At 52.4% G+C, this 26092-nt stretch overlaps 1 protein-coding gene across 3 annotated transcripts in view; it reads right to left on the bottom strand.

The window, feature by feature from the left end:
• Positions 1-26092, bottom strand: part of Cmklr1 (chemerin chemokine-like receptor 1) — a 38132-nt gene that overhangs the window by 7895 nt on the left and 4145 nt on the right. Inside the window, exon 2 of one of the 3 annotated variants that reach the window (XM_038346082.1) lies at positions 20830-20978. The exons of 1 other annotated variant lie outside the window; for it this stretch is intronic. The gene's annotated coding sequence lies outside the window, so the exon portion shown is untranslated. Of the gene's footprint in view, positions 1-4425; positions 4472-20829; positions 20979-26092 lie in introns of those variants that run through there. One more of the 3 variants, XM_038346083.1, reaches the window with a different exon arrangement.

Below are 26092 nucleotides of genomic sequence, written 5' to 3'. Positions count from 1 at the left end.
GATTTGAACTGAAGGCTCTGACCTCCACTGTGGGAGTCCTCCAGTCTTGACAAATGGACTCTAACCCCAGTGAGACTGTCAATCAAAGTCTCCCTTTTTACCAACCAGCCAACTCCCTTGGGATTGCATTCAGGGCTGCTCCTCTGGGCTTGAGTGCGCCTCTCATTACAGAAAAACACTTTTGTTAAATGAAAGCCTCTTGGAAAATTTCACTGGGGCTCTGAGCCCAAGGGACCTGGATATGAGCTTGATTGTCACCATACTTGGTAGATTGGGAGCCTATCCAAGGAATGCAGCAGTTAGAATGAGCACTGGGAACAGGGATGCCACGTGGTGGAAGAGCACTCACCTAGCACCTGGGGGCTCATCATCCCTAGTGCTAGAGGGGGAGGGAGAAGGAGAGAAAGAGGGAGGGAGGAAGAGAGGGAGGGAGTAAGGGAGGGAGGGAGGGAGGGAGGGAGGGAGGGAGGGAGAGAGGCCCATTGTCAGGGGAAGACTTACTGTCAATGACAGTATGAGGTGCCACTTGAAACTCTTACGTGTTGAGAGCCTGAACTAGGCACTCAGTCCCAGTGATCACGCTGGCGTGTGCACGTGTGTTTTTATGTGTGCATGAGTGAGCGTGCATGTATGTAAGCATGCTTGCGAGGACACAGGTAGGTATTAAGTGTTGTCCTCCATCTCTTTTTTTGTCAGGGTCTCTCACTGTATCTGGAGTTCAGATTCCACTGGTTTGGTTGGCCGGCAAGGCCCTTGCATGGCTCTGCCCCTGCCTCCTCGGTACAGACATTTCAGATGGCTGCTGCGACCGTTTTTTTTGTTTTGTTTTGTTTTCTTTTTGTTTGCTGGGTTTGAACTTAAGCCCTATGGCCGCAGAGCAAGCTCTTCCCTGAGAGAGCCACCTCCCCTAGCCATGATCCTGCCTTAACCCTGGAGACGCTACTGTGTAACTTGGGGAGCAGAAGGCCCCGACCTAGCACACAGATGGGTGAGAAAACCGTCTGAAGCCTGCAGAAGCCAGGCTAACTGCCAGGCCACAGTGCCCGGACAACCGCTACCATGTGTCTGTCTACTCTCCCTGTGCTGGGCCTCTCAGGCACCAGGGATGGGAAGCAACTCCCTTTTAGGGTCTCTTCCCACGGTTGACTCGCAGATATGACAGAGGGCCCCGGGCAGACCCCCAATATTCCAAGAAGTAAGAAGAGCTGCATTCAGCCGGGGAGCTGTACGCTTTCTGGGACAAGGGGCCTCTGAGTGGGGGTAAAGGGTGAGCAGGGGTGAGGATGTGAGGCTGAGAGAGGAGGGAGAAGGCTCCACCCAGCACCCTCTATCATGGCACAGGGGACTCAGACGCTGCCTGCCGGCCATAGAAAGATGACCTCGATGACGTCATGTCTGGTTCTTAGGCTGGGCTGGGAGCAGCTGGGGTCAGAGGCTGTGTCATTTGGTCTCTGAGCCAGGGCCACAGGGATGGCTCCAGATATATATATATATATATAGCTTTGCCAAGTCTGTCATAGCTCATCCTATTAGAAGCAGGTCAGCTGTTGGGGTAGCCTATACCTCCCTGCCCCTAGCCCTCCTAAGTGGAGGAAGGCCCTCAGCCTCTGTCTGTCTCCCCATAACTTGAGCTGCATGGATTTCCTGGGGACCTGGAGGGAGTCGGTGGCCTCGGCACCTCAGTTGTGTGTCTATAAAGGGGATGTGAAGGGGATAGGTGATAGGTACTTTCACGGTAGGGGGTCCCAAGGACTGACTCCTATGTGAAGCAGGGGCTGGCTCCCACATGCCTCTTGGATACCCAAATCCTCACATCCATTTCTAAAACAGCACATTTGCATATAAAACCACATGCATTTTGACAGATGCTTTAAGTTTCCTGGGGATTGAGTTCAGTGTCTAACGTCACAGATATGCTGTGCCCATGGCCTTTGTATCTCAGCATTCTGTGACAAGAAATGAGAAGAAAAGGCCACACATGCTTATAACACCAGCAATTTCAACCTAAATCATCTTCCTTCCTTCCTTCCTTTCTTCCTTCCTTCAATTTCTTTTTTTTTGTTGTTGTTGTTCTTTTCCTTTTTCTATTTTGATTTTTTTCTTGGTTTGTTTTTGGTGTTTTGTTTGGTTTTTGTTTTTTGAGAAAGAAAGCATCTTGTTGTGTAGGCCAGGCAACATTTAAACTAGTAATCCTCCTGCCTCTTAGTACTAGGATTATGGGTATATGCCACTGAAAGGTTTTTATGCTACCACATCTGGCTTTCCAAAACACTTTTCATCTATGGCTGGTCAAATCCGGGGACAGAAAGTCCATAAAGAAGGAGGGGTGGCTGTGCTGAGAACTGGCCTGGCACACTGTCTCCTAGCACTTTATGCCCCCTCTGGTGGCCTTTGTCAAGGCAGATGGGAAAAGGACAGCCAGAGAGGCCTGAGGAAGGGCTCTTCCATCTGTCTTTCCTGCTTGGGTTCAGAGCCAGGACATAGTCACAGGGTTGGGCATCCTGGTTCCTAAGCTCTGTCATAGAGTGCCTTCCATCCACTGCCCAGAACACTGTGTGCAGTGACAACGGGAGCTTAGCCTCTGCCAACTGGAAAGATGCAAAGAGCTACAGCACTCCTGCTACTCACACTCCTTACACACACACACACACACACACACACACACACACACTGCCAGGAAGCTCGTAGAATAAAGACGTGGGACCTCTATGTGCACCCCATGTCCCATAAATAGCTAACACAGACCGGAGCCCTGGCCACATGCCAACACCCTGCAGTGCTCAGATGGCCCCATGGGGAAGACTTCGCCTTGTGGATGAGGAAGCAGGTTCAGAGAGGTGAAGCCTCTTGTCTGTAGCCACACAGCTGGGAGTGTGAGCAGAACCTGAGCCCCAGGATGCTCTACTTCTTTACTGCTCTGGAGAGAGGGCAGCCCCAGTCCCATCTGCTCCAAGCTTCCAAGCTTTAGCCTTGAGTCCTCAGAGCTCAGGCCCTCCCTGTGTCTTTCTCCCACCAATATGCCTTCTCTAAGCCTCCTCCCCTCCTTGCTCTCTGTAAGCAAAAATCTCGTGGAAGTCACCCCACAGAGCTATAGAGTTCTTGCCCTGTGCTACTGCTCTCCCCCAGGTGCCCCGGAGAAATACTCTGGAGGAAACTGTGGTAAAGAACAAGGCTTCCCTTGAAGACGTGCTACTTCCTCTAACTTGATAATCTATGATCTGTAATGATCCATATCACCCCTTTTCATGTGGCCACGAGGAAGCTCGAGGTCATGTTTGCAGATCCTGGCAGTAACTCCCTCAACTCAGTGGGTCTGTAGCAAGCCTCTCTGGCCTCAGCCCATTCTCGTGCATCTAACCTACTCCATACTGATTCAGTTATCAGTATACAGCTGTCCAGACACTGGGCTAGGCACCTTTAACTTCATTAGCTGGAAGGCCTCCACCCATCCCCAGGGCCCTACTACTGTTACCCCACTATAAAGGTGAGAGGGTGCAGCTAACATCATACTCAGCCAGACTGCTTTGTGACCATCACTCCAACCTCCACCCTTGCTTCTAGAACACAGAACACTTTATTTCGAGTCTGCCCACACCCTTCCTGATGCCCCAGAGTACCCCCCCCCTTAACAAGACAACCTCCCTGTGGTGGTTTGAATAAGAATGGTCCCCGTAGGCTCATATATTTGAATGCTTGGCTACCAGGGAGTGGTACTACTTGAAAGAATTAAAAGGATTAGGAGGTGTGGCCTTGTTGGAGGAAGTGTGTCATTGGAGATGGGCTTTGCGGTTTCAGAAGCCAATGCCAAGCCCAGAATCTCAATGTGGATCAGGACAGCTCTCAGTTACTGCTGCAGCACCTGCCTGCATGCTGCCATGCTCACGGCATGCTGCCATGCTCACGGCATGCTGCCATGCTCACTGCCACAATATTAATGGACTAAACCTCTGAAACCGTAAACAAACGTCCAATAACTGTTTTCTAAGAGTTGCCGTGGTCGTGGTGTCTCCTCGCAGCGGTAGAATAGTGACTAAGACTTCCTCTTGTCCTAGTTTTCTAAGCTCTGACCCTCCTAGCCAAGGAGTGCAACCTCCCCGATTTCCAGAACCATCTGGCTGAGGTCAGGAATACATAGGGTCACAGATGAAGCAAGCACATCTGGCCTCCCTCTCCTGTCCTCAGCTCCCCCCAGAGACCAGGGACAGACTCTGAGCCCCTATCCATCTGACACAGGAGCCTAGAGTGGCCCTGCCTGATCCATAAAACCTTAGGCCTGTCTTGTCCTTTCCCTGGGACAGTCCTGCACCCTAGGAAGACGTGCAGACACAAGGAGGAGGTGGCAGCAGAGGGCCTCTGAAATCAATTCCTCTTCCTGGGCCTCTGGGAGTTGGAAAGATGACAACACCCACACCCGCTGGAACTTACCAGGACCTGAACCTTCTAAAGCTAAAGAGCTGCTGCGGTAGGGATGGAGCAGCAGTCTGGAGAAATCTCGGAGGCCCCAGATGCCCTGCACGCATCTGATCAAGGTCCCAGCTCAGCATCTGATCAAGGTCCCAGCTCATCCCAGTCCCGGTGGATTTAATATAGGAACTGCAGAAAAGCCAAGTCAAGGCGTCAGCAGGGCGGCTCTGGACCAGCGCCAGGGCAGGCAGCAGCACTAGTACAGGCAGCAGCGCCCCCACAATGCAAAACGACATTTCCCTCTCCAAAGTCATCCTTGAAAAACCAGGTTCAAGCATCCTTACAGAGGGATCTTCCCTTGGAGGTCTCTACCCCAGGAGTATGATGTCCATTCTCTCAGAGAAGTGTGTCCACTTGAGTCTGTGAATCTGGAGTTACTTGGAGGAAGGATCTTTGCAAAAGTAACTATGGTAAACACTTGTTCTGAATAGAATCGGTTCTAAATGAGGAGACAGGAATAAAACAGAAGGTACGGTTGCATAGGCCTGCAATCCTCACACCCAGGAGGGCGGCAGGAACATTATTAATTCCAAACCAGCCAGAGTTACATTAAGAGAACTTGAGAGAGAAAGAGAGACAGAGACAGAGAGAGGAGGAGAAGGAGGAAGAGGAGGAGGAGGAAGAGAAAGAGAAGGAGGAGGAAGAGGAAGAGGAGAAGGAGAAGAAGGAGGGGGAGAAGAAGAAGAAGAAGAAGAAGAAGAAGAAGAAGAAGAAGAAGAAGAAGAAGAAGAAGAAGAAGAAGAAGAAGAGAGGAGGAGGAGGAGGAGGAGGAGGAGGAGGAGGAGGAGGAGGAGGAGGAGGAAGAAGAGGAAGAGGAAGAGGAAAAGAGAGAGATCGAGGGGTCGGGGAAGGAGGAAGGAGGAAGAGAGGGAGGGAGGGCAGGAGAGAGAGAGGAAGAGAGAGAAAAGAAATGACTGACAGAGAAACTTGACATTAGAAAATGAGACGACAAGAAGATGAAACCAAGATCTGGAGCCACCAGACATGGAGAACCTGCAGGGGGCCCCTGGGTGATCCCACCTGACCCCTTGGATCCAGCTTCCGCCCTCCCATAGCTGTGAAGAAACAATTTCCTATTATTTCTCTCTCAGTCTCAGGAGATAAACACCAGGATTCCATGCCAGCTCCCACCATAGCCTGCTCACACGGGGAAGGGCTTGTTGTCCAGTAGAAACAGAAGACTATGGCTCCTTATAGAAATGTGCAGACGGCTGGCTCCCCCAGGACAATGGGATCTGGTTCTACTTCGCCCCCTCATGTCAGTGAGAGCAAACTGGGACACCAACTGTTGCTCCTTCTGCTCCGCTCTATTCTATCTTCCCGATGCAGTCAAGCAAAACATTGCCTGGATACACAGGAGCGTCCTCTAGTCCTCTCGGTATGGTGACCTTGGAGCGGTGGGTTCTGCGTCACAGCCCTGGGATCTGGGAATGAACTAATCCTAGAATCACTTCTGCCTTCCCGCCTTTCATCTGTCTGTTTAAATTATTACAGACTCTCAGTCAAAAGGCACCCCATGCAGCTCTCTCCCATCTCCCCCAGGGTGCATCCCACATAGCTCTGGTGCAGGAATTGCAGGTCATCTAGTGAAAGGACGGCCACGTGAACAATCAGGTGGATGAACAAGCGTGCCTCTGAGGCTTTAGGTAGGTCTGGAAATGTAGCGTGACACATTGATACCACAACTACCAGCCGTGAACTGTTGTGTCCTGCTCAATCCTTTAGTGTCTGCTGCAGATCTGGGGTTCAACCTGGGGGTGAGGGGGCTGGTGTGAAAACTGGTGTCCTACTAAAGCTTTAACTGTGAACTTGACACAACCTAGTCACCTGAGAAGGGAGTCTCACAGGGATTGCTCAGATCAGATTGACCGAGAACGCATTTGTGTGTGTGTGTGTGTGTGTGTGTGTGTATGTACGGGGGTCTTAATTGATTCAGGAGGGTTCAGCCCACTGGGGGTAGCACCATTCCCTTGGCAGGTGGTCCTGGGCTCTATAATAAAGCCAGCTAGCTGAGCATGAGCCTGTGAGCAAGCCAACAAGCAGGGTCCTCCGTGGTTTCTTCTTTTAAGATCCTACTTGAGTCCCTGCCCTGACTGCTGTCAATGATGGAACATGACCTGTTAGGCTAAATAATCCCTTGTAAATGAAACTACAAATACTAACTAACCGTGTCTGTTGACCCAGGAGCCACCCAGCTCGGTGACACTACACACAGCACTTTGCAGCCCTCACAGTCCTAAGGTTCCCAGCGTGGTTGCACCCACTCCCAGTTTCGGACAGAGGTTCTGGACGGCTCGATGGGACATTCTGCCCACTCCCCAGAGTAAAGCTCTTGGCTGTTGCTGCTGGGGTCCACAGGTCCCCACCTCTTACCCCTTTCAAGTCACTGTCTCCCATCCCCAGGCCTTTCCTATTGCCAACCACATCCACCACTGCTCACCCAAGGCCACCACTCAACATAGGTCGACTGCCTAACGTAGGCCCCTTCCCAACAGCCCTCCTCTGGTCCAGCACACTGCGGGTACTCAGTCAATGTGCCCCATCCTTTTATGACATGAGAATCTGTTGCACGCCCTCTACATGTGTGCCCACACCATCGCCAGACAGCTCTGCAGTGAGTGTGGTACGTACCACCCACTTCTTAAAAAGATGAGGAAACAAGCCAGGCGATGGGGTGCTTGTCTCTAATCCCAGCACTTGGGAGGCAAAGACAGACAGATCTCTGTGAGTTCGAGGCCAGCCTGGCCTACAGAGAGAGTTCCAGGACAACTAGGGCTGTTACACAGAGAAACCCTGTCTTGAAAAACCAAAATAGATAGATATAGATAGATAGATAGATAGATAGATAGATAGATAGATTAATAGACAGACAGATAGAGGATAGACAGATAAATGATAGATAGACAGATAGACAGACAGATAAAAGATAGATAGATAGATAGATAGATAGATAGATAGATAGATAGATAGATGATAGACAGATCAATCTGAGGAAACCGAGGCTTTAAGATGCCAGGGCCTACTGCCCACGTGGCCACCCTCCTGTGCCTAACATGTGATGCTTTTGCAACTCTCTGTGCAAGATTGCAGAAGCAACATTGTTCAGTAGTGACCAGGCTTCCAATTTTGAGTTCGGATCCTTTCCCAGGTCACATGCCAAGAACTGAGATGTTCCATGGGTCCAGGTTCTGCCTCAAGCCTCTGCTGCCTCCAATGGAGCCCTGGACACCATGTCTCCCCTGCCAACAAGGACTATATCCCCTCAAATCATAAACTGAAGTGGATCTTCCATTGCTTAAGTTGCTTCTAGGGGTGAGAAGTTACCAGTGACAAGAAGTGTCTACATCAGGGCATGTATGCGCGCGCGCGCGCGCACACGCACACACACACACACACACACACACGCACAATCAGAAGAGCCCTACCTCCAAAGAGGAATGACTGTTCAGAATAGCCAAGGAACCTTGGGACGGATAACCCTGACAGGAAAACAACCAAGGAATGGGAACAGGCGACATTTAGACAAGGAGGTCCCTAGATCAAACACACACCAAGCTGAAGAGCAACAAAGAGAACATGACAGGCATGCTGTGGTGAGCCCTGGAGAGCTGCGGGCGCCTCAGGCCTCTAGGAGCTGAGGTGACTGGTGACAGCTCCCAAGGAAACTCCCAGGCAGCCTCCATGGCCTGACACAGAGTCCACAAACAAACGCTTCAGCGAGGATTCCTATAAACAGGGGTGGCTGCCACGCAGTCCAGGAAAATTGGGTTGGGGAGTGGGGCAGAGGACTGGGAGACAGAGGAAGCCGGGCACCTCACCATACAGTGTGAACCACCACATTGTGGGAACGAGGCAGGCCATGTTCCATGCTCCAGAAGGTTGCATATGTTCACCTCCTGTCCTCCCCCCAGCCTCCCAGGTGCTTCCCACCTGTCAGTCAACAGAGCCCCAGGTCCTAGGTGCTGGGAGCAGGAGTCCACCTGGAGACTAAGGCCTGGAAACAGTCAAGGTTCTGGGGACATGGGTGGACACAGGTGCCTCTGCCAAAGGCTGGGTGCTGGAGGTCCTAAGTGCCCATGGGAGAGGGGGCAGGAGAAAGGGGGGCCAGTGAGCTTGCTGTAAGGAGCTATGATGCTCTTAGCCCCACAGAGCAGGGGAGCTCCATGGAAAATTCATGCAAAGAAGCGGCACACAGCAGGGACCCTGTGACCTTCAGACCCACACTGGACCAGCTACATGGGAGGAGCACTCAGGGAAAGAACTCAGGAAGAAGCACTTGGAAGGGAAGGACTCTGGGAAGTGCACTCAAGGGGAGCACTCCTGGGGTGCCAGGCCCAGAGACCTGACGGAGCACACACCGGCCAGAACAGAGGCTGCAGGCAGCAGGCATGGGTGTGAAGGCAAAGAATTTCACCTTCCTCACTTTTCTTGAGGGCCAGAAAAACATCCTAAGAACAAACACCCCAAACCCTTGTCTGGGGTTCACAGCTGGGCGATGCCCGGGTCACTGATCCTACAACCAAACTGCGCTAGCAGACAGAAAGCCAAAAAATTTGACTCAGGGCCCTGCCTGACAGTCTTCTCTGCTGGGCTGGGGTGATCCAATGGAAATAACAGCGACAGTTCAGTGGGAGGGAACTGATGGGTGTCCCCACATCAGAATGTCCTCAGCAAGCCAAGACTTGCAGGACCAGAGGGCCCCAGGCAGATGGCTGCTCCTGTCCACATCCACATCTGGTTTTACCAGCCACAGAGAACAAAGCCCTCAGGCAGATGTCATCACCTTCCTCCTCACTGAACTGACTTGTGCTACATTCTGGCCACCATCCTACACATGAATACAAAGAGGCAACCGAGGCACAGAGAAGCTAAGTCATGTGCCCAAGCTCACACAGCAAACTCGATCAGGAAAGACACATAAAATTAACCACTCGCCTTAGGAAGAAATACAGAGGTGAACGGGAGCTCTAACCCACAGCCTGCAAAATATCCGCTGCTCTTCTCCAAGACACACCAGGACCCTTTGTCCTTGGCCTCAGCAGAACCTCCTAAAACCCCCACAGGATCCATGGTGTCCAGTGTCCTGGGTTCCTCCAGTCGCTCTGCCTCTAGTGAGTGGCCATGTGAGGGACGCCTCTGGTCACATTGCCCTTTAGAAGGAGCTCATCGTCCGCCATCCTTCAAGGATGCATGTGGGGTTCATCCTGAAATTGGTGTAGACCCTGGGATATGCCTAGCCACAGCAGATGGTAACATGCCTCTTCCATCCTCGACCCATTTGGTGGTCCCCAGCTCACAAGAGAGGCACTTGAGGCCGGGGAAGAGCAGCTTGCTCGAAGTCACCCTCCCCCTCCTTACCTGGTGAGTGCCGTACAAGCCTGTGCTGCCTAAGAAGCTAGGGCGCCACTTCTGCTGTCCTTTGCTGGCCCGTGCTCCCCACCCCTGTGGAAGAAGGACCAAGAGACATCTGGGCAGCAGATGTCTGTCTGTCTTCCGCTCTGCTTCTATCCCTTCCTGTACCCCTGAGCCACATGGGGTCTTACTCTCTGTCTGTCCCTCCTGCTGGCTTCCGTGCCTCACTCCCCCTCTGCCTCTTTTGTTTCTTTCTCAGCAATCCCCTCGCCCCTGCCCTGTCCCAGCCACCCTTCCTTCTCCCTCCCTGGCCCTATCCCAGCCAACCAAAAGCCCTTCATCTACAGCCCTCTCTCACCTCTGCGTGCACCTGGCCCTCACCCTCCAGGCAGCTGGTTCTTTCTTTCTCTGTATTTCTCTCTTCCTTTCTCTCCGTTTCTCTCTTCCTTTCTCTCCCCCTCCCTCTCTCTTTCTCCTCCCCTTTCTGCTTCTCTCCCCTCCTCTACCTCTGAATAGCAGCCCCAGGACAAACACAAGGGCCTTATCAGGGCAGTGGGCGTGGGCGTGAGAGCCCAGAAGGAAACTGGAAACCCTTCCCCAGCTCCAAATGGCCAGTATGTTTGGTCTGGCTTCTGTTCCCATCTCCCACCACCGCAGCTGACAGTCCAGCTGGGTAATGGCTCAGACACATCTCTAGGTCTCTCTGCCTCTAAAGGCCTTTTAGGAACTGAGAAGTCCCTCAGAGGTTGTCCGGGGGTAGAAACTGAAGTCCGGGGAGGGTAACTGACCCTCTCTAAGCCACAGGACGGGAGAGTTGGGCTGTCATGTGTACCATATACCCAGAGCCTAGGAACTAGAACCTTATACATCGTATACTTTAGTGGGAAGGCTTACCCTTGCAGCATAGATTTGCACACACAGGTTCAGAGAGGTCACATGACCAGCACAGGCTCACACAGCATTTCCTTCCCCGGCTCCCCAGCCTGAACACCTCCAGACTGTGATGTCTTTGATGGCTAGTCCCATTTACTCACAGCTCTCAGAGAAGGGGGCCTCCCAGCTCTTGTGGATAGTTTTAGAATCACTTAGGGGCTACAGTGCATGGGGCCCCAGGTGTCTGGAAATTACACAGATGTTCCAGTCACAGGCCTGGCTCCCAGCGCTGGACAGAATTAGCTCTGTCAAGGAGAGTTTCCTCCCTGATCCCACACCCCCGCACTAGGTCTCTGAGTCAGCACACCAGAGCCTGCAGGCAAGACTCTGAGAATTGGCAGAAATAAGAAGCCCACACGCTCAGAGGGCCGGCAGAGCCCAGAACACCTCTTGTGTCTGGTGGACACACGGATGAAGGCAGATCCCCCTAAACACCACACCACCTCCTGGTTTCTTCCACTAGAGCAGCCGTGACTGGCTCTATGAGCCCCAAAAGCCTTTCTTAAAGTGCAGGCCTTTGCCCATTGCCTTCCTGCACTTAAGGCCAGGGTGCCCTGCATGGATCCCAAGAGGTCTCTCTGCTAGGCATGAGATGACATGGGTAGCAGAGTCAAGAGGGTCACCACATGTTCAAGGCCAACCAGGGTTATAAGATGAGTGGTAGATTTGCCAAGGACTCCCTAGTGAGAGCCCTATCTAAATAAAAGCCTCCTTGAGTGGGGCGCACAGTGTGGCTGCAGGGCATTGGGCATGGGGCACGCATGGTGACAGGGAGGCTGCTCAGTCTAGGCTGGAGACAGAACTCCCCGACACTAGCAGGAAGCTTCGATAACCTGCCAGCTGGGGCAAGAGAGTGAGTCACTCTACTAGCTCCGTTTTATTGCATGCCTACTATGTGCCGGAATGCCAAGAGACATTATGTAAGCATCTAGCCCAGACTGGGATGGTGGCTGTGCTTGTAGCCGCTTTACAGTTGAAGCCAGGCACTTTCTCTTCTCTCTTGGCCTTACTTAGTAAACGTCCTTAGAAATAACTTAGCTGGGTGTGGTAGAGTGTGGGCTGCTTAACAAGACCCTGGCTCAAAAAAAAAAAAAAAAGCCACAAATATGCCCGACTTCTTGGAGTCTCAATGATTTCATAGGCTCTTGTCCAGCTTGACACTATATTTGGGCCAAGTGTCTATCCCCCGTTTAGTGCTATGACTCCTAAAAAGACAGCATGCTTTGGTTGCCCGCCTGCTATGTGGTCCTAGGCAAGTTACTTCGCCTCTCAGAAATGGAAGTCAATCATTCATGAGATAAATAATAAAACATTTGCGAGCAATGAAGCGTTCAGAGGAAAGGATTGTGGGGATCCTCTGAAGCTACAATGGCTTTAGGACAGTGAAGTTCAAAATTAATTTGCCAAATGCAAGACTGGGTTCTGGTTAACTAGAACCCGCATTCCTAGCTGCAGGAGTGGCCGGGGGTTTGCAGCTGGGAGCAGCCAAACCAGCTAGGTCAGAGGCTATCTGTAGACCTCAATGTGGATGAGCCACCTCGGTTCCCTGAGCTGGCTGTGTAAACCCTCTGAGGGTGCAGTGAGCCTGGCAGGAGAATGGAGAGCGCCTGCAGGAGGTGTTCAGCACACAGAGCTCAGACTGGACCATTGTGCTGGCAGCCAACTGCAAGTCTGTCCTCCGGAGAGTGACATGGGGAGGCTGACCAGCTACCCATCCTGAACCCGTGACTCAGTTTCCCCTTTTAGACATAGCTCAATTGGGGGAAAATAGCCGGGTAGCGGCTCGGCAAAGCAGGCAACTTCTGTGGGTCTCCAGCAACATTGCTAGCCCTCCATCCCCACTTCCCAGTTGGAAAACTAAGATTTACACAAACTGAGCTGCCTTGTGAGCTGCCAGCCATGGACAGAACGGATGCTCCCACACTGCGTTTCCCAGGAATCTGAAGTATTCCAGCCTCAGTGAGCAGGGCGGGCGCTTCACCTCTCTGGGTCTGGGTCTCGGTTTCTTCATCTCCATTGCTGCTCTCGACAGGCTGAGGACAGTGAGACCAGGGCAGCCATGTTTCAGCACTGCGCAGCTTTGACAGCAAAGGGTCGTCACCCATGGGGCAGCTGTCACACACTTCCTACCAGCTCCTAGGGAGCTCACTGCTTTAGGGTCCAGGGTTCTCACCCAGTCTTCTACAGCTGCCTGAGCACGCGCTAGGGACCCTTGATGGCTGCACAATGGTGGCCACCGTGTTCCAGAGACACCTGGCTCCTACACGGCAGGAAGTGGGCTTGGCAGGACCCCGGGTAGCAAAGGACAAATCTCTGCTCGGCACCTCTACCAGGGAGGGGTCAGGAGATAGAGGTCCTCCTGGGGGCCAGAGTGAGCCTCACTGGGACAAGCTCAAACCTCCAAAAGAGAGACACTTCCAAATGATGACACTGACCTTGGAGTGGGCTCTGAGGACCCACTGCACCTCTTGCCGCCCCCACCCTTCCAGAAAACACTCACTCACCAAGCACCTGTTGTGTGCCAGGCTGGACTGGGGTGGTGGGGTACAGCAGAGATCAGCATAGAACACGGCTATGCTTGGGAAGGGGTATAAGCGACAGTCACCAGAGGCGCTATATGAAAGGGCAAACACCTCAGAGGCACACTGCCTGGGGGCTGAGTCCCAGGTCAGCTGTGTCACCTGGGAAAGCCCCATACCTCTCAGAAATGCTGCCTATTTAAATAAGAACAACAGCAGCCGTTCTGAGAGAGGCATACAGGGCCTAATACTGGCTTCAGGGAAGCCTCCCTTAGGAACCAATATTTGAATGGAGATGTGAGCTCAGGGATGGGGAGTCAGTGTGGTAGAAGAACGTTCTGGGAAGTGAGGACAGGAAGTGCAAAGGTCTGAGGCAGGAGCGGGTCCAGCACCCATGGAAAAGCTGCAAGTAAGCACCTAGCTGCCACCCTGCCGAAGGCTGCGGGGTAAGACGACTCGGTCCTTATCCTCAGAGACAAGTGGCATGGCCAGGGTCACAAGATGTTGTCCCAAGTCCAGACCCCCAACCAACTACCATCCTTGGCCTCTACTGTCAGGGTGGAGCTGGTTGCAGCCCCCACTCCTTCATTTTGTTCCTCAATTCTGGGGCACTAAGTAAGCAGCAATTTGCCACGCCATCTGCCTTTCTACCACCACGGAAGGAAGAGCAAGGGAGGGTAAGAGAGGAGCAGAGTCCTGCCCGCATGCCTCTGTCCCAAGAAGGTGCAGGGCTCTGCAGGAGTGAAAAGTACATGCTGGTTCTCCGTGACTCCAGTCTGAACCTTCCGGTCACCGTGTCTGTGAGTCCTGGCCCTGACAAAGCAAGGGGTGGGAGGCTGGGGACAGGTGAAGCCTCTAGGGGAAGTGACATTGGAACTGATCTCTTAAGGGTGCCAGTCATTTGCCAGATGGATAGAGAAGATACCCCAGTGAAGGGTGCTAAGTACATGTGGGTCAAGAGGCCCTGATAAGGTGGTTGGGGGTGGGGGGGGCGACAGAGAGACTCACGGGACAATGCCGTACTAGACCTGACTGGATCATGCAGGCAGTAGGGAGCCATGGATACTCGCAAGTAGAGGGTGTCTGTCTTTCTAAAAAGGTATACCTGGGTGGATAGTAAGGTCCGCACTGGAAGAAAGGAGGCTGGAAGGGAAACTGAGGCACCAAGCAGAAATGGCTCTGGCCCGAGACCACAGAGCCAGGAAGGGCCAGGAATGGGGTTTGAATGAGGACAGCCTGACTCCTCAGACCTACACAACCGGTGACAGATGTCCACTGCCGTGTTCTGGGGCTCATCTTTTGAGGGCTGCCCTGTTCCCTGGCTGGCCTTGGTCTGTCTGCCATTGCAGCATGGCTCCAACATCTCAAGAACCTCCAGTGACCACAACTTGCCCGTCTCTTCGCGGGGCTGTCTTCAAACAGACTCCAGGGCAAGTGGAGGACTTCAAAAACCTAGACAGCCCAATGGGACCTGAGACAGCCCAAGGCTCTGACCTGCCCCAGGACCCCAGCTACAGCCCAGCTCAGAATTCCCTGGCCTGGGCCCAGGCAGTGATAAATGGGCTGTCACTGTTGCCAGGATGGTGGAGTGTGAGGTCCCGCCCTGTTCCTAGGCTCTGGGGAAGAGGGACATGGGCTGCCTGCCCCTGCCCCCCATCACCACTCCATTCCCTCTTCCAAGGCAAGCCCGCACTTTGACCTGGGAGGGAAATGGTCAGGGAAATGGCCCTCTCACCTGCCCTGACACCATCAGAGAACAAAATGCTGGCTGCCGACCAAAGGGAATTCAAAATTCCTAAGGTGAAAGCCTGTCTCCTTCTGGTGGAGAAGGGGTCACCAGGCCACTGTCATGAACTCTAGTATCATTTGATGGCAGTAGATCTGACACAGAGCTAGGCATGCAGTTCAGCTGGCAGGGTGCTTGCCAACTGTGCATGACTCCCCAGACCCAATCCTGAGCACCTCATAAACCAAGCATTGTCATCCAAGCCTCAAATCCTTGCATTCTGGGGAGGGATCATGTCTCAAAAAAGAATAATAAAAACAAAACACACACACACACACACAAACACACATTTATCTAGCTGCAAACTGGCCTTCAGTTGCCATGATTCTGTATTGCAGAACCCACCCCCACATCTGCAGAGTGGGTCTACTTCGGACCTCACGAAGCCTCACATGCAGAGAGTCCCTTGTAAGAACTGAAGGCTACCTCAGGACACAGGATTCAGTGTCCCTGCAGGTCACCCCACCTCTGGAACACACATGCCCTTTTGCCTGGTAGTTTCCAGAGAGGTGATTCGGGGGGGTCAGTTAACAGTTTGAGTCCTCAACCAGCAGAACTTCTAGTAAGACTGAGTCATTGAGAACGCTGGTCTGTTTACTAACTGAACTTGAATGGCCCGGTTCAAGTCCCGGGAGTCACCCAAACCACACCCGACACCTCCCCATCCTGGCACTGAGCATTTCCTCTCTTTGACCTTAGCTAGCACTTCCTCGGCACCCTTCTTAGGCCTCCCCAGGCCCCCTCCCCCATCCCAGGACATCCTGAGTCCTCCGGAGGAAGGGGTTCACAGCGGTGTTAGGGTGGTAGGCTGGCGTTTGCTTAGGTACCGGCTCAGACCAGAAGAGGCTGGGAGTTCGAAGGAGAAGTTTGTGTGTGAGGAACCTAAAGTAAAGGTGAAAGGAGGAAGGGACCTGGAAGGAACAGACCAGACAGCAACGCCGGAACTGCTCCCAGGGGCCTCCACCTCCGAGGCTCCTGGCCAGGGAAGAGATGCGAGCTTCCAGGTCACGTGGTCCTGGCCCTGAACAGCCCAAACCACAGTGAGGCGGATTCCTGGTGCTAAGATCAGAATGCTTTTGTCCAGGCTATGGGACAGGGCTCCTGGGAACCTATCCACAGCTAGCCTGGGGTATCGCAGGAGAGACTGACCATACAGCCGTTCAACAAAGTCATTTCCCTTGGATGTACCAGGGAAGGCTAACTGTTCGGTCCAGCAGGAATATATGATATGCGGCTGTCTTAAAACTGAAAAAATCAACTTCTAAGAATATTCCCAGGAACGTCAGAACAGTGCTGATGTCCTGATGATGTCAGCATCCACAAGTTGGATACTATTGACAGCCTGTATTGTAGGGGACTGTCTGGGTCAACTCTGTGGTCCCGACTCTTCTTGTTTATTAATATGGTTTACCACACAAGCTAAACTTGCTCACAGAGTTCCTGCTTGCCACGGACAGTCCCCCTTACACCTGTTACTCCTGCACCCACACTGTTAGAACACTTCATTCTCCTTCACAGTGCTCAGCCTTGGTCTACCTAGCTTCATTTTCCAGTCAAGCTCTCATCCTGAGTCACTGCGTTCCAGTAATGACCCAGGAGGCGGGCTCTGCGATGCACACCTGACAGGTCCGGAAACTAAGGCTTGGAGAGCTACTCACCAAGACAGCCACGTGCTGGGCACCTGGTGAGGAGACACCCTTGTGACAGCTGATTCTGCACAGAGTTCCTTCTCATCTCTGTGCTCACAGGCAAGCAGGTGACCTCACTGGCTCCTATGACCACTGAAGTAGCAGGTGCTGCTCAATCTCCTCCCTTCAGAATCGGTTTATTCCACCAGGCCCACAAGCTGTGTGCCCTTGGGCAAGTGGCTTGGCTTCTCTGGATCCACACTTATTTCATCTGTTTAATTGGGAGGAGTTCAGTAACCCCCTGCTGTGAGATGAACAAGAGTCTGCTCAGTGTGGCACTTCCTCTGTATCAAGTCAAAGGTCATGACCTCCACACAGCCACCTGAGTCATGAACAGGCCCAGTGCAATAAGAAAATGCAGCCCCTTGTCCCAAATAAGTCACGGCCCTCAGAACAAACAGTGGCAGAATCTCAAGTGTACCCCTACCAGGGCCTAATGACTGCACTGGTCACTGTCCTCAAGGCTGGCCTGCCCTTGGCTTCAAGAAAGCAGAGGACCAGTCCTCTCTCTTCAGATTCCTGCAGGTCAGGGCCTGGTGGAGCTGGAGACCACAGTCAGGAGCAAGCACCGAGGAGCTAAAAGAAGTGTGGACCAAGGTGGTGACTGGTGACACAGAGGTAGGGACAGAAAAACAAAGGGGGTGGGGGAGAAACTTAGGGGAAGAGACAAGACACCAAGACAAGAAAGATGTAGGCAGAGAAAGAGAGAGAAACCAGAAAGAGAGGGGCCAAGGGCGGGCTGCAAGATCAGAGAAGAGAACCAAGACCCACACCCAGGCAGAAGTGGCCAGGGCTTTGACCTGGGAGGTTCAAGCCAGCAGCAAAAGGGCAGCCCCTGTGCTGGGCCCAGGAGAAGGTCATCTGGGACTTTGGGTGATGTCACAGGAAAGCTGTGGCTTGTTTGCTATTCATGGCTTACACAACACTGGAGATGGACCCCAGGGCATTTTGCACACAAGGCCAGAGCTTTGCCCTGACCTGCAGTCTCTTTCAGAAGAGGCGTTACTTAATGCAAGTCGTTTGGTGACAGAGTGGCGGCGGGGGGCAGTGTTTGGGAAAGTTCTGGCAGAGACAAGCAAGATTAAGACATATCAGGCCTTTCTGGACTGAGCTTGGGGTCACTGACTTCTCTAGAAGCCTGCACGCGTTGGAAGTGAGCATTGAGGAAGGCCAGGAGGACACATCGCTCTCCTGAAAACACTTACCAAGGGTTTGAGTCTCAAGATTGCTGTGGGAAAAGGCAGCAGATCTGTGCCGAAATGTCAGCTTGGCCCACAGGAGACAACCAGACATCCATGGCAGCTACCAGGAGGATGGGGAGCTAGACAAAGGAGTGATTCTGACGTAAGCCCCACAAGGACCCTTCCCCTGTGACACCACTAAGAGCTAGAACCAAGTGGAGGTAATTTGAAATCCCAGGCTTGTCCTGGAAGGTCACAGAGACCATGGGCCTAGGAGTCTGCTACACATACTCAAAACAAACACAATGACTATCGAGAGGGTCTCCACTCAGAACTAAAAGTCTCAGCTCTTTTTATTACTAGATTTCTGACTAGGTGACACAGCTTTACCCAATTAGAGATGTTCAAACCATTTAAAACTCTAAAGAGTTAGAACAAAAAGCCCTACCCCTTCCACACTATGATCTATCTGTTGCCAGGGCACTCAGCTCCTGTACCAGGTTACCCTGTGAAGCCTCTGAGTAATTACAAAGGGAACTCACTCTCTCTCTCTCTCTCTCTCTCTCTCTCTCTCTCTCTCTCTCTCTCTCTCTCTCTCTCTCTCTCTCACACACACACACACACACACATACACACACACACACACATACCCTTTGTATAAAATAAAAGATATATGCACCTTCCTTCTTTATTCAATTTTGGAGATGGTAAATCATACCCCCTCCTTGCATAATATCTTACTGTTAGCTTCACCTGAAGCTTTTCAGTAACGGGCCTGGGGACAGCTTCATACCCATTGCTTACTGTTGGGCGGGACGGGCGCTGGATCTGTCTAGTCTCTTAATGTTACAGTGTTTAGGCAGTTTTGCCATGTGTGTTACAATGTTACAACTGAATCCTTAGCCCTCCACTCCCTCTTTCCAGAGTTTGTTGTTTTAAGTTTTCCTTTGAGTTATCCCCTTTTTTTCATCTTTGTTGACTTGTGGAGGCTGAGATGGAACTCTGGGCCTTGTGCCTATTAGGTAAGTCTTTGAGGAGCTTTTATAATGAGGAAACAGGGCTGGCCATACTTGGTAGAACCACGCTGTTCCAAAGCAAGTGAACTGCATCCTCCAAGGTCAAGAGGTCTTCACACAGCCGGGCCGCACCTGCAGCACCAGTGGCAGAAATACCTGCTCTCACTCTGGTCGGGAGAGCTAGTCCACTGCTGGCCCTCAGTTTCCACATTATCCATTGCATCATGGGCTACTGCAGGGAGCAGGAGAGCCGCAGTGCACTGGGCGGACGCGCTTCTGGGCCCTAGGTAACTCCATGGGTACAGCTGGGTGGCAGGGGTTTAGAGAGTAGTGCCAAGGCTAGAGGGGCAGCCTCTGCGGAGGGCAGGTGACCAGTGTCATCATAAGCCTGAGGGATGGTGACCTGGAGGTGACCTGGTGTAATGAGGACTCCTAGCATCTGCCAAAGTGAAGATGCGACCCATCTTTATTTGGTTCTAAAATAAAATAACAATAATCCTGGGTGGAGGGTGGAGGGAGGAAAAGCCACTTCCCAAGCCCTTCAAGAAGAGTCCAGAGGAATCTTTCAGCCTGGCCCAGGAGCAGTGCCTGGCAGGCCACAGTGCCAGCCCGCCTCTGGGCAGGAGTCTTGTTCTTTGGAACACTCATGGTTCTTCCATCAGGCCCCTCCAGGCCCTGAGTGGCTGACAGAGGAACCTTTGTCCCCCTCTCTGCTCCCTAGCACTCCTGCCAAGAGTCCTGGCTGTGACTTCTCTGTTGGCTCAGGTTTCCAAGGCCTCTTGTGTCTGGAGCCAGGAATGAAAACCCTTGAAACACTGAGACCCTCACTGCCTGTCCCTCACACTCCCCTCACTTCTCACTCATCCTCAGCCTCCCCAAAGCCCTGATGACCCCCCTCAGGAGAGAAAACTGAAGCTCTGGAGGGTCAAGCAAGCTGCCCAACAACACACAGCTAAAAGATGAAGAAGCCAGGAATGGATCCCCAAAGCTGGATTCAGCACGTAGCGATAACAGCCACGACTCGGAAGCCCAGCCTTCAGGCCAAAGGCCAGTTCTGCTGTGTAGCCCCCCGGAGGGCTTGGGTTCTGTGTCATTGTCCCCAAGTGAAGCAGTGACAGCACGTGCTTCACAGGGTGGGTACTAGGATGTAAGAGGAGGAAAACAGATCTCAGGACAACAGTGCACAGCCCATGGTGGAGGCCCAGAAAAGCCATTAGTATCTGTGCTATTGCACGTGTGGTGTGCACCCCTGCACATATGCATGAGGAGGCCTGAGCAGGACCCCTGGTTTCTTCTTCTATCACCTTCCACCTTTTTCCTTGTGAGGGGGGTCTCTCACCAAATCAGAGGGCCACTGGTTTGTATAGTCAGGGCCTGCCAGTGCACCCTCAGGACCCACCCGTCTATGTCCCCCAGTTCTGGACTCACAGGCACAGCAAGCACGCCCGGCTTTGTACATGGATGCAGGGTATGTGAACTCGGACTCTCATGTTTGCAGGAGGAGCATTCTTACCCATGGAGCCACTTCCCAGACCCATCACTGCCACCGTGGAACAGGGTTCTGGTCTCACTGCTCTGTGCCTGCTCTAAGGGTGAGCACCCAAAATATTCTCTCCTGCCATTCACCAACCTCAACGTGGAGTAATCAGCCACAGAAAATACCCAAAGACATCCTGAGCTAGGAGAGTGAGAGGCGAGCCCAGAGCACGAATTTAGGAGAGAGGGGTGCCACCAACTCGCTAATCAAGCATACTGATTTCCTGCACAGCTTTAAATTTTAAAGAAAAAAATTCACAATGGAAAAGGGACCCACTTTTAAATAAAAATGAGCTCCTCCCAACCAGGATCCTGAAACACACCCTCAACACATAGAGGCCATCCAAACCTCACCTCATCCAAGATGGTGTCTGAGCCACGGTCCTCGATAGAACTCCTAAGAACGTTCTTTTACTTATTTCTGTCCCTTATCAGGCTCCTGGCTCTTCAAGGAAGGATTCTTCGTTGTCCAGGAAACTGATCTCATCTGCCCTGCCAGAGACCTGAGGTGACAGATACAAACAGATCTTGCCAAAGTAACACCTTTGTGAGCATTGCGGTTAAGCACTGCGGCTTCGAACTCTGACTCAGGCCAATCACTCACTGTGTGTCTCGGGCAAGTCACTTAACCTCTCTATTGTGTCCCTATTTCCTTGGGGGGGGAGGAGCGGCAAGAGGAAGAAGGTTTGTTACCTGCTGGGGACTCCTTCAGACCACAGAACACAATTCTCCTTCAAGTTTCTCATCAGCCACATGACAGGGCCCAACCTCAGCCTCCACCTCCTTCTAGAGCTGGCCCAAAGGCTTATGGAGACCTCAAGTTATTTTCCATTTATTTTGCAAATGGGGGTTACTTGTTTGTTTTTGGAGGTGGGCTCTTACTGTCAAGCTCAGGTGACCTAAAACTCCCCCATCCTCCTGTGGCAGCCTCCTGAGTGCTGGGATGACATTATTGCATCATCATGTGCAGCCTAAAAGCTACATTTATGTTGTAAACTTACAGACTTGTATTGAAGAGTGCAAACTCCTCAAGCTGTCCAATGCATGCCTGCACACACACACACACACCCTTAATGTCACATATTTTCAAAATAAAACACCACAAGCCCTCACAAGAATTGTGGTTAAGGTTTATTCTTCCCTGAAGGAGAGAGGAGGCCTCAGGGATGTCCCAGATCCTATTCCCTGAGGGTCCCTCTGCTGTCAGGCTCACTTCCTTGTTCACCCTTTCGGTGTCTACAGAGCACCAGGATGTGGTGGACACAGGGTGAGACTGCTGGGCGTGTGGACTAGGCAGCAGGCACACTCCCTCCCACAGTGTGGTAGCTGGGTCTCACCACAGTCAGCTTCTGAGAGGAGGGACCACCCAGACCCCTTCCTCTGAGACCAGACATATGCCTGGGGTAAGGAAGGGAGGCAGAGGGAGAGCAAAGGTGATAGATAAGTGGCCATGGGGGTCACCAAGACAGATGACACACACACACTCCACACTTCTGTTTCCTGCTCTGGGGAAGCAACCCAGAACCTTAGCCTTAAGGCACTGGGATCTAGAGGAGTCCCTAGTTTCTGCACACAACAGCCCAAGGAAACAAACAGTTGCTACCCTCCCCAACGGTAGACCAGATGGCCATACTGGTGGTTGCAGAAGCATCTAGAGAGTCAGCAACCTGCTGTTTTACCAGTGTTTTTTAGTCACCTAATAGCACAGGGGTACTACCCCAGCTTCTAGAAAACTCTCCTTTTGAAAGGGGGTTCAGTTTGCCTACCACATCCTGTCTAACCAAACCCATGTGTCTAAGGATCAGCCAGTAACAAAGATGCAAACAACGTCAAGCTAGCACCAAGACTAAGCACTTCTGAGTAATCAGAGCAAACACTCAGGGGCAGCAGCCTGCATCCCTACCGATGTGATTAGCCTAATTCCACTGACCAGTTCCAACCTCTTTAAATGAGCTATATAAAGTAAACTTAACTCATTAGTTAATATTTTTAAAGGATTTTTTTTTTCCCTGCTAAATCATCCCAAACTATTGTCACAACGCGTTTCTCAGTGTCACTAGGACACTGCCTCCCTCCGTCCCATTCATCTTGTCACACACCGCACAGCGGGCTCCCTCCCATTTCCCATGAGTGTGTCTGAGGTGGTCAGTCCCAAAGTGTGACCTTGGGGGAAGTGGACTGGGTAGGCCTCGAGGCAGCCGTCCCTCCAGACAATCCTGGAGAGACTGACTCCCTCTTCTCCACGACCTAGGTCCTGGGAGTCTGCGCCTGTCATGAAGGAGACTGAAAGTACCCACATACCCTCAAGAGCGATTCCTCCTGTGGTTTGGTCTCTTTCCCTTCCACAGAACCCTGTGATGCCAGCCAGGCCCGCTGGCCACAGCGTGTGTGCAGAGCATTGCCCCTGCTGGGAAGGAATCCCCGAACACGACAGGCAGGCCAGGGCTCACATCGGGAAACCCCTCTCTAACACCATCTCAGCACCTCCCACCTCTGTGCCTGTGTCCCCCACACACATCCTGCAGTTCCCCTGCCCCCGGTCAGAGCTGATGATCTGGTTTACGGCCCAACAACCCAGCACATAAAGCCTCAGACTTCAAATTTTACATCAGTTAGTTCTGGTTGTCTGGAATCTTCCATTTCCGCAACTTCAAATGTAAGCACCGAGTTTGAAGAGGGTGGGTATACCATGCTGGTAAAATGGAGCATGTCAGGCCACCCAGAAAACTGGGTGGGACCTTCAAGGCCCTGCAGAGCCTGCAGCCTCTCTCTGCTCCCCCCGCCCACTTTACCACACACCCCAGAGCCATTTGTCTTCCACTCCCCATCCACGCTCCCCTCTCTCTCCTGTTCCTGCCAGCTTCCCTTCGGGCAACTTGAGGCCAGATTGTGCTTTGAACCCAGCTCAGAGACGGGCTTCCTGTCTGGGGACTGGTTTCCTGCCATTCCTGTGAAATCCATCTCCCCTTTGCTCCTACAACCCTTGGCCACCAAGTGCCTCCGGCCCACACCAGTGTGGATGCCGCTAACAATTTGTTCTTGGTCAAAAAAGCCTTGACAGACGGGCAGATGGTGTGCCCACCCCAGGAGTGGTGTGCTCCAAGCTTCCACTCTGTCTCTTCTCAGTTGTCTTCCTGAGAGGCTAGGAGCTCCTCAGGCAGGACGGGCTCCTCCCAAATTCCCTGTCATGGGCGGATAGCAAAGCAGGCACTTAATAGATGCCCAAGAATGAATGAAGGCTGCCTCTCGGCTCACCCACAGCCTCCCTGGCTCATTTTTCCCACCTGAGAAATGGGATGGTCCATGAGTTTGGGTGGTATAGTGGCCAACTGAGGTGGTGTCACCACCAACGGGTCTAGGATTTAAGTCTGTTAGTTAAAGCCTGGAAGTCGGTGCCTGACAGCATGTGCAAGCCATTCTTCCCACCAAGAGGCCTCTATTTGCCCTCCTTCTGAATCTGCACTGACCTGGGACCAGCCTTAGCCAACAGAGTACAGCAGGGGAGATGTGTCTAGAAGACCTGGCCTTGCAGCTCTGGTCTGTAATTCCAGCTACTGCGGAGGCTAAGGCAGGGGCATCTTAAGTTCCAGACCTATCTGGCCTAGAAAGTGAGTTCAAGGGCCACCCTGGGCAACTTAGTGAGACTTTCTGGGCCTCTCACCCGCCCTCCACCATCCCCTGGGGACGGGGAAAGAGAAAAAAGAAACCAGGGCTGAGGCTGAGGTCTGGCTCAGAGTTAGGGCAACTGCATTACATATGAGGCTCCCTGGGGTCCATTTCTTCGGGGGTGGGGTGTGCAGGGACAAAGAGGCAGCCTCACTGCCTGGCAGCCAATGCTCTTCTACTGAGGGGACAGAGATGGAGAATCTGAGATCTGGCAGAGGACAGCCTGATTGGGCAGCTGGTTACCGCCTCAGTTGGCACAGGTGGCCTCACTGACAAACCTACCAGCAAACTTGACTGTATCTTACCACCACCTCTTCCACAAGAGCACAGTCACCTGCTGTCAGCAGCTCCTACCCGCTAAAGCAGGGACCTGAACCCACCTCAGTGCCAGAGCCCAGAGCTGAGACCAGACCTGCCCTCTCCTTATACCTGCCTCAGCCCCACCCACACTGGCGCTCATTGCTCCCTGCTGTGCTCCTCAGAGAAATGGCCCAGAACTCTTACCATTTGGGTTGCCCTCAGGGTAGCCTGCAATGATAGGCAAAATCAACACACCTATTCTTAGATAGCAGAAAGTCACTTGACAGCTGTGACTTCGGGGTGGTGTTATAGAATCATCTTTTTGTACACTGTGAAGATGTTTCTTTGCCAAGGTGACTTCTGATTGGTTTAGCCGAAGAGCTGACTGACTGGTAGTGAGGCAGGAAGTATAGGCAGGACAGCCGGACAGAGGACACTGGGAGGGAGAAGCACGGAGTCTCAGGAGTTTCGAGAGATACAGAGAGTAGCAAGATGAATGTGTCACATTGAAAGACAGTATTACCATGTGGCCGATGGTAGATAAATAAATATGTAAGAGTTAGCTAGTAATAAGCCTGAACTATTGGTTGAGCATTTACAATTAATGTTAAGCCTTTGAGTGGTTATTTGGGAGCAGTTGCTGAGACACAGAGAAGTTCCACGTACAGGGTACTTTGGAACTGTGAATTGAATAAATCTTTTCTTCTCCTAAGTTGCTTTTGGCCAGGGTGTTTGTCACAGTAAGTAAGAAACTAGGACGGCACCCAAACCCATCCCTCTCTCATGGAGGGACTCGGACTCTGGAGACTGTTCTGACAAGTTCATGCAACAGGGGTGAGCGTCTGTCCTTAACCACGACCCTGGCCCACTCACTGAGCATGGACTACAGACCAAAGAGCAGGGCAACCTAAGCAACTCTGAGAGGAAGAGACTGAGGCCAGGGAGCTGAGCTAGAACACAGGCCTGCAATGCAGGGCCTGCTAGCACCATCCCTCAGCAGCCTCTCCTCGTGTGCTCACTGCCCCTGTCATCCATGAGCCCCAGAGGAACGCTGGGTGTGCCCAGCCGTTCTGTGCATTGATTTCCCTGACCACCCACCTCCTTGCACAAGAACTACCCCATCACCAGCCTGGGCTGAGAACTCAGAACCTGTACCCTCAAGAAAGAAGAAGTGATTCTGAGCCCTGCTGACTCAGCTATGGGTACTTCCAGCATTTCCACAGCATGTGGAGAGGACATCCAGGCACCCTCACCAGAGCCCAGGCAGAGGTCCCTGGCTGGAGCCAAAGGCTGCTCAGATCTGCCCAAGTGCATTTCCAAGTCCGGGCTTCCTCAGAGAGGCACACAATGTACTCTGCCCTCTGTGCGTATTGGAGTATCTGGTCCCACAATCGGGATGAGGAGGTCAAGGGGCAAGGCTGAGAGCTGAATCCTGCAGCAGCCTACTCTGGGATCTCTGGCCAACTGCTGACTTCAGTTGCAAGCATTTCTTTCTGTGACAGCTGCGCCGTGCAAACCCACTCCACCCTCGGCAGTACCGCTCTTTTCCAATCTCACTTGTGACCCTTGCTGCGAAAATGTTGAGACTCTGAGAGAAATAGATTGCCCGGTGTCCTACTATTGCCTGAGCCCAGAAACAGCACAGGGCCCT

This window comes from Arvicola amphibius, chromosome 10 (genome assembly GCF_903992535.2).
Source record: "Arvicola amphibius chromosome 10, mArvAmp1.2, whole genome shotgun sequence".
In the NCBI taxonomy this organism is placed as follows: Eukaryota; Metazoa; Chordata; class Mammalia; order Rodentia; family Cricetidae; genus Arvicola; species Arvicola amphibius.
The sequence above is the reverse complement of the archived record's forward strand: the minus strand, read 5'-3'. Positions and strand labels throughout refer to the sequence as shown.